The sequence below is a fragment of the Tupaia chinensis genome, unplaced genomic scaffold, assembly GCF_000334495.1.
Source record: "Tupaia chinensis unplaced genomic scaffold, TupChi_1.0 Scaffold000063_1, whole genome shotgun sequence".
NCBI lineage: Eukaryota > Metazoa > Chordata > Mammalia > Scandentia > Tupaiidae > Tupaia > Tupaia belangeri.
Window position 1 is genome coordinate 6,233,122 of NW_006159521.1, and position 9,251 is coordinate 6,242,372.

The following is a 9,251-nucleotide window of genomic DNA, read 5'->3' on the forward strand; positions in this document are numbered from 1 at the left end:
TCCCTCTCCGTTCCCTCTTTGCTTTTCTCACCCTCAACTCCCACAGTGGTATGGGGATCAGGTTTTCTGACGCCAACTGACGCCGGCATTGCCTGTAGTGTACCCAGTCCTGGGTCTGTAGGGCATTTCGTGTACCCAGACGGCTTACCCGGAGAAAGGAGGGGGAAGAGGAAAAGAGGTAGGGAAGGAAAGAGGGAGGGAAAAAGGAAGGAAACAGAAGACCCATGGAAATGCCCCTCCCCCCACACCTCCGTAGGGCGCTAGGCCGTAGGAGGTGAGTGGGAAGAGTTGGGTCCGTCCACTCTCCGGTTCACAGGTTCTATGCAGTTCTTCGGAGGCTTTGACGCGTCCATTCGTGGCTGCCATAGCTCACTGCCCCCCGATACAAGCGACCCTAGTAAACAATCCCCCCTTCCCTTCTTATTTATTTTACTATCTTTATTCGGAAAGAATTTTAGAAACCTCTATTTCTATGAAAATATTCGCAGAAGTAAAGGAACTATTAATTCTGCCACTTCTCTCCGAGAGGATCTCTTCCCTCCACCTTTTCAGTAAATCTAGAGCATTTAATAATTCCAAGAAGGCTGATCCAGCGGGCGCTGTTCTTTGGAATAAAAACCGTTTGTCAGTCGTGGCCACAGCCATCTGATTGGCGGAGCCGGCGCCTTCCCTTCGCGGAGGTGTGCGGTCTGCTCTTCCCGCGCCCGCAGGAGAGGAAACCTCTCAGGTCTCCTCACCCCCGAAAGCAGTCTGGGTACACAGTCCTTCCCCGACGCTTCTGAACGGCCCAGAGCTGGAGGGTATGAGCCCTCCCTTCTGTCCACCCTTCCTCTTTCACAGATTTTTTTTTTTTCTTTAATTGCAAAGGGGCGGGGGAAGCTACTAAAATGGGGTAAACGAGTTGAATCATACATAGGGAGGCAGTTGCTTCCATTTCTCCACGTCTGCTACCCCTTTCCAAAAGAGACAGAGAGAGCCAGATCTCCAGTCATTGTTAGCAACCTAGGTTTTCCTTCGCGTCCGCGTCCCGCGACCTGTTGCTGCTCGGAGCAGCTGAGCGCCGAGCTCCGCGTCGACGTTGGTTATGTAAACTGCTTGTGTATTTCACATTATCATCGCGCTGTCTGGAGGCAATGTAGATTTTCTAAAGATCTAATGAATAAACAACCAGCAACTGCTGGCGGTGTAATTTACATTGTTAATGCCTACATGTGTATAATAAATATGCATTTGTATGCCTTCAAATAAACTTTTTAGTTTCTAACCTGTGGTGATTTTTTTTTAAAGAAGGAGGGGTGGGGACTCGTCTTTGGAAGGAACCCGAGTTTATTTCACTTGCTCGGCTCTGCGGTGGATCTCAGATGTGGGGATGGTCCAGAGCCCGGCCGTTCCTCCTACCCGCAGAGGTAAGCCCAGCTGGAAAGAGCCCCGCGCTGGACTCACCACAGAGGGAGAACGCGCCCTGGAATGGAGTGCCCGGTTTGGGGGACAGAAGCGCTTCCTGATGGAGTGGACTCCGGAACTGAGAGGACAGCACCGCCCTCAGCATCCAGGCGTCCACCCCCAGTCGCATCCTGGGCTGGGAGAGTTGGGGCTACTGCAGCTTCGACAACCCCTGCAAAGAGTTTCCCTGGAAATTTCCCATCAGACGACCAAGTGCCTGGGTCGGCATCATTCCGGACCAGCCCGAGAACCGCAGGGAGGAAAGAGGGGCAGTTGGCCAGGACCCGAGTCCTACGCTGCCCTTTCAGCCACTTCCTAGGATAGCGCCACTTCTCGTAGGGGAGACCAAACGCCGCTGCGCCCGGGAGCCGCCGCCTCGGGAGCCGCAGGGTTCGGATCCAGCCTTCTGCTGCTTTCCGAGGCAGAGCGCCCTCCCTGCGCGTCCCACGCCGCTTATTTGAGGCTGGGCACCGACGTTTGATATCGCTCCCCTCCACCAACCAGGTGCCACTTTCTTAGTGCGCTCGAAGGCAAATGTCTCATCTTTCCTCGTCTTGGATCTGGAATACATTATTTTAATTAAGTCTATGGCGATTTACTTTCCTCTGAGATCTATTCCACGGTGCAATTAGGAACGTATTGGTGCTAGCTCATATGAATATTCAGGAGCGTGTCAATTAATTAGCAGACAGAGGAATCTCATTATGGTGCTCAAAACCCTTTTAGTGTTAAGCAGAATTAAGGGGGTATTTGGCAATGCGCTGGATTAGTGAATATTTTACTGTGCACTCATTTAACTTCATTATCATAGCACTTACACTACTCTCTGATTTTATTAATTAAATTGCTCATTAATTTGTCCAAAAAGGATAAAAGTTTTATTGTGCTACCCAATAACTTGGAAAGTAAACTTTCGCCCTGCTTAGTCTTCGCTCCCGGCCAGAGAGGACAGATGGCGACTTGCTCAACTCGGGATGGAGACATGGTTCCCTTCTCCCTCCACCCCGCAGCTTCGGTAGCCCAGGCTCCGGCTCCGGGCAAACCTGGGGCCCGAAAAGTCTGGGAGGAAGGGTCGCCACCGGCGAGCAGTCGATCCACTTTCTGCCTCTCCGGAATGGCCTGGAAATCTGAGGCATCCTTCACGACAAGAAAAAAGACAGAAAAAGAAAAAAGGAGCAAAAGAAAGCAAGCTGCTCTTTCGCCTCGGGGAAAGGAGACGACTGGGAGAGGAGCGAGCGGGGAAGTGCCCTGGGGACGAGGGTTACCAGCAGCACGCCTCAGCCCTCGGGCTGGCTGTTCCCAAAGAGGCTCAAAGTACACTTGGCGGGTCAGCAATAGCAACTCTCCCTAAGGGCCTGCTCAGAGCGGCAACTACAGCCCCAGCCGCTTGGGGTCCCTGCCCCAGCACCACCCCAGGATGCGGGCCACCCTTTAGGAAGTACGCACTTTTGTGACCGAATGCTGCTCACACACACCTGCACCTCCTTCACCCTACTCCAAAAGGTTAGAAAGACAAATATTAAAATTACTTGCACAAAGGGAACTGCAACATAGATCCCAAATTAATATGCATGTAAAATTAATTAGTTGCATTTTGTGACATCAAAATAAGTACCTGGGAAACAGAACACCTTCTGGGCATTGGCAACATATGCTGGAATTAGAGTTAATTGACTAATTACATAAATTAGGCATTAATTTTGCAACACATCAAGTATAAAAGATATCTCAATTAATTGTGCATAAATTACCAGGTGAAACCTGGCGGTGGTCAGGCCAGGATCCCGGTTCCCCGACCTCGGTGCTCTTTAAGGCCTGAAAGCAAGGCGGCGAGGTGTGCACAAGCGTCCCAACAAGCTGACAGGGGAGACGCCAAGATGAGCACCCTGAGCCTAGAGACTCTGCGCACACAGACTGATGACCCCGAGCCATCTTTAATGTGAAGAACAGCCCCCTCCCCCTCATTAAAATCAATTATGTACAGTTAGATTGATTAGCTTTTGTCAGAAATAGCATGCAGACCTTTTCACCAGCCCACCCAAGCTCCTCACCAATCCTCCTTACCTGGTATCCACAGCGATCCCAGGGTGCCCTTGCTGAGCCATCTGGGCCCTCACTCTCCCTCCCTGAAGGATATCAGTGTTCTGATGTGACATTGGCTCTGGGTTACTTTCCATCCATGGGGACTCTGGCCTGGACAGGCTGGATGTCTGGTTTCCCTTGATGGCCTGTGTCCTGGTGGGCATGCTACCAACTCTTAAATTCCTCTCGCAGAAATCCCAACTTGGAAGTTGTGGTGCCAGGTGATTAGAGTGTCTTCGGGTTTGGGGGTTTGGAGTGGGTGTAAATTTATCTCAGGAGATAGAATCTGAGGAAATAACCATACATTGCCCTTGATGACTGGCTGACCGCCCCCAGCCCACCCTTCCACAAGGCATGTGTGATTTCTCTCCTTTTTTTTCTTAGGGCTGTAAGCATGGAAGGACTGTTACATACCTGGCTGGGTATTCCTGTTCCTTTTCTCTGTCTCCCTTCTCTTAGGAGAGCTCTAGGGAGTATTCCAGTAATTCCCCCTCAACAAATCACCACATGTAACTTTTGTTTTGCCTTTAAATTCCTTTTATCGATGGCAAAATGTTAGTGATCATGGCAGCCACTTCCCTCTGTGTTCTCTGTACATTTTTAGAGAGCCAAGCCATCTCAAAGGAAAAAACGATATTTGGGAGTCATACAACTTTAAGACCTTAGTGAAGTTGCAGCATCCTGTTACGCATTCTTCATTGATATTGCTACCAAGTATAATAGTTTGGCTCTTGCTGTTATTAACAGAGACAAAAATTAAAATAATGGGTGTGGGGAGAGATATTTCAGCCACTTCTGGAACTGTCAAGAGCTTGGCAGTTTGTAAGAACATCGAGTCACAGAGCCATCCTTTGCCTTCCCACCTCAGCCCCCTCAGCTCCTTCTCTAAGACCTTCCCAGGTGAAAGCATTTTTTGGGCCAAAGCAAGCAGAGAGAGTAAAAGAACATTCTGAGAAACCCTATCATCTGATGAAATAGAACCTCATCCAGCTGCGTAGGCGACATTCCTTCTTACCTCCTTCTGGCTGAGAAACGAATGAAATGTTGAGTTTAGTGAGAGGCAAGCATTGATTTTGATGTGGAGGGTCCCTGCTGCAGCCAGATGCTGAAGGTACTTGAGGGAGATGTTGACAAGTGGGTAATTGTCAGCAGAACTAAAACAGGCGCTCTGTTTACAGTGGAGCATGATTAATTGAGAGTAAATAAAACAGCAGCACTCTTTATAAAGTCACCATCCGAGTTCCTAAAAGGCTGTACATCTCTAGGAAGAGAAGTGGACTCATTGTACGAGGGTGGGTTTTGCCAGACCCCTGACGCAGCAGCTGGCAGCACTGTGGATCAGAAGTAGGTATGCTTTATTGCTTCCCAGCTGCTTGCTCGCTCACTCACTCTCTCTCTCCTCTCTCATTTTTGCCAAATTTATAGAGCTGGGTTAGAAACATTAGAGACATTTTTTTTTCCTTCAAATTAGCTGAATTTTAGATTTCTCTTATTAAAGGATCACTCTTCTCTTTCTTTATTCTCCTCTTAAAAGGTAACTCACTGGGACCAGCAGGTGGCATGGTGGTTAAGGCGCTGGACATTCTCACATGGCCGATCACGGGTCAAGTCCTGGACCTGATGGCTTGCTTTCTCACTTCCTCTCTCTCTCTCTCTCTCTGTCTCTCTTTGGTCAAATTAAAATAATAAATGAGTGAATAAATTAAAAAATTAAATAAATAATTCTTTAAAAAGAAAAGTAACTCACTTATGATAAAATAATTTTCAAAATGAGCCAGATGTGATAAACTCAAACTGATGCTGTCAAGCAAGGCTGTTAAACGTCATTGCCATCCTTCAGTTTGCAGGAGAGACTTTCTTTTCCCTGGGGCTCTCAGAAATTGCAGAGGCCAGACTCTAGTAAACATCTTAGGATTGTCCAACACATTTTAACGAAACAGGAACTATGGCTTTCTTTCAGGATACAGCGTGAATTGTGTACAATAATTTTTTTTCCCTCTCCTCTGTGAGACTGGGAGGTAACCAATACCTTCCTGACAAATTTTACTAATCATGTCTGTGCAGGTAGTGCTGCAGACTTCCTGATCGGTTGTCTTGGGTGGGTACTTCTGACAGATTTCTAACAAGCCATACATAAATATTCTTCCTAGTTTAATATGTCCGATGAAATTCAGTTAAAAATGTGTTTGGATCACTAACAAGTCCATTAAATTCAGCATGGTGGTCCTGCTCTACGGAGGGAAACAGAAACAAGCCAGGTAAATTAGATGCAAACCAGGGCTTGCCGGGGCCTCCAGCGAAGAGCTTTCTTTTGAGACGTCACTATTATTTAAAATTATTTTTACCTTTATTAATGGTCACTTATTTTTTGCTATGGGGCGAATGTGCTCACTGGAGAGAGAGAAAAAAAAAAAAAGACAGAGAGAGAGAGAAAGTGAGAAATCGCCCTCCACTCAGGATGGCCGTGCAGCAATCTCTTCTTTTCCATTCTCCTCTTGGGATTTTGGGCATGCACACACATGCCCAGAGTGATTTTCAGATTGCTGGATGTGGAACTCAAATCCCTAAGTCAGCCATGCAAAATTCAGTGCCTTAACCACCATGCCACCTGCTGGTCCCCTTTCTTTAGTTAAAACAAACAAACATATTCCCAGAGAGAGGTAGAGACAGTGAGGTAAGGAGAGAGCAAAAAAGCACCCACAAATGGGGTGTGGTCACACTGAGACCCGTCTTCATTTCTCTATCTGGTCAGGATTTTGGACACGCACCTGCACCTGATGTGTTTTTCAAGCTTCTGGGGCCAAAATTCCAACCACACAGTCAGCCATGGGGGCTCTGGCTCCCTTACCCACTAGGCAATGGGGTCAGTCCATGATTTACTTATTTCTTTTAAATGATCTTTTTGCAGTAGGAACTCTCTCTAGAAATGTCTGAGACCAAAGTAAAGCAGAGTTTGTGGTGGGAAAAGGGGCTGGTGAGGAAGATGGGACCTCCTTTTTTTTTTTTTTTTTGAAGAGGTTTTTGCTATAGGGTGCGTGTACTTGCCAGAAAGACAGAGAGAGACAGAGAGACAGAGAGTGAGAAATCCCACCCCCCACGGGGGATGACCATGCCGCAATCCCTTCTCCTTCATTCTCCTCTTGGGATCTTGGGCACAGGGAAATCACCCCCCTGGGGATGGTGAAATCACCCCCCGGGGGGATGGTCATGCTGCAGTCCCTTTTCCTCATGGACTTGGGCATGCACCCACAGGCATCTGGTGTGAATTTCAAGCTGCCAGGGCCAAGACCTGAATAATGGTTGGCTATGCAGGAGCCCAGTGCCTAAACCACCAGGCCACCTGCTGGCCTTAAGACCTAATTTTTATGTGGACAAATATTATTTCTTTCATCTTGAGCCTGTTTGAGCGAAGTTTTGGAGGGGTTAGAACTAATATACTTTCTTCCTGTCTCAGTAACCAGAGCAACATTCACGGGAATCTTTAGCCTCCTTCTCAACTTTAGGAGCAGCAACTTAAACTGACCCCTTACCTGTGAAGGACCATCTGGAGAGCTCTTAGGCTCTGAGTCCCAAGGATTGAATTCCCTTCCCTGGTGAGCACTGAATATTGTTTTGGTGATGGCACATGTATGAGGATACTTCGAGAGCCTGTGAGTTTTAGAATGAAGCAGCTAAGATGTCTCCATCAGCATATCCTTCAGCCTTTAGGAAATCTTAGAAGTCAGGAGGTCTGGGACCAGCAGATGGCATAGTGGTTACATCGCTGGACTCCCACAAAGTCGACCGTGGTCGAGTCCTGGACAGGCGGCTTAAAACTCATGCTGGGCCCATGTGCGTGCATGCCCAAGATCCCAAGAGGAGAATAGAGAAGGGATTGTGGTGCCCCCTTCCCCCTTGGGGGGTGATTTCTCGCTTTCTATCTCTCTGTCTCTCTCTGGCTTTCTTGTGAGCACATGCGCCCTATAGCAAAAACCTCTCCAAAACAAAAAAAATACATGCTCTCAGGGTGATGGAAGGTGGTGTGATGGGTAAGGCACTCGAGTCCCACGTGGCTGACAGCGATTTAAGTGTTGGACCTCAAGACTTGCTTTCTCACTTTCCCTCTCTCTCTCCATGTCTCCCTCTGATCAAATTAAAAATAATAATAAATAAATAATTCTTTTTTTAAAGAGATTTTACTACAGAGCATGTGTGCTCGACAGAGAAACAGAGATAGACAGAAAGCGAGAAATCACTTACCCTGAGGGATGGCCACACTGCAGTCCCTTTTCCTCCATTTTCTCTTGGGATCTTGGGAACACATGCACACATGCCCCTGAGTTTTAAGCCCTGAGTATGAGACTCAAACTGTGGTTGACTATGTGAGAATCCAGTGACGTAATTATCATGCCATCTGCTGATCCCATTAAATAAAAAATTCTTTTTTGTTTTTTAGAAAGATTTTTGCTATAGGGCACTTGCGCTTGCCAGAAAGACAGAGAGAGACAGACAGAAAGCGAGAACTCACCCCCCAAGGGGATGGCCATGCCACAATCCCTTCTCCTCCCTTCTCCTCTTGGGATCTTGGGCACACATGCACATGTGCCTGGCATGAATTTAAGCCACTGGGTTCGGGACTTGAACCACTGTCGACTACTTGGGAGTCGAAATAGCCATTATTCCAACTGCTGGTCCCAAAAAAAAAATTCTTAAAAAAAAAAAAAAAAAAAACCTAATCTCATTTGACCCTTACATAGGGGAATAGGATCTATGTGTTAAAATGACTGACAGCCATTGAGTGCTTTGTATTAGACTAGAACTTCTAGAAGTGTTGTTCTGGGTCCTTTGCATTCTCTGAAAGCCTTATGTGGGTTTCATGAGGTAAAAACTATCTTTATAATCATACTAAGATATTTACCTTTTCTAATCTTATTCTTTTACCAGCATACAGTGAAATTTTCCCAAAGCTCCTTGACATGTGATTTTTTTTTTCTTTTTGAGAGAGGTTTTTGCTATAGGGCGCATGTGCTCCCCAGAAAGACAGAGAGACAGAAAGTGAGAAATCACCCCCCAGGGGGATGGACACACCGCAATCCCTTCTCCTCTATTCTCTCAGGATCTTGAGCACGTACACATATGCACCTGGTGTGAGTTTAAGCCACTGGGTCCAGGACTCAAACCGCAGTCGACTACACTGAGAGTCCAGCAACATAGACATTATGCCAACTGCTGGTCCCTGACATGTGATTTTTAAAAAACAGATTGAATATAGTGACAGATAAGAGAATCCAGTGTCTTCTGTTAAGCCAGACACTAAACAGATTTGCAACAGTGTAAAACAGTGGAATTCTTCTCATTATATTTTTCGATCTTGGGAAATATAGTTGTTTTTCATTTAAATATGTTACAATACAATGTGTTTATTATTATTTTAATTTTTAAAGAGTTGTTTACTTTTATTTGTTATCATTATTATATTTAATTTGGTATAGGATACATGTGCTCATCAGACAGACACAGAGACACAAAGAGAGGGAAAAGGAAGGTTCTAACACAAGCTGCCAGGTCCAGAACTCGAACCACTGTTGGCCATGTGGGAGTCCAGCACCTTAACCACCATGCCAGCTGCTGGCCCTGTTTATTATTATTTTAAAACTAATTCATAAATATTTTAAAATGTCTCCATTTTGATATCTAATACACTTAACATCTATAGATGGAACCTGGAAAAATACAGCCTTTGGTGT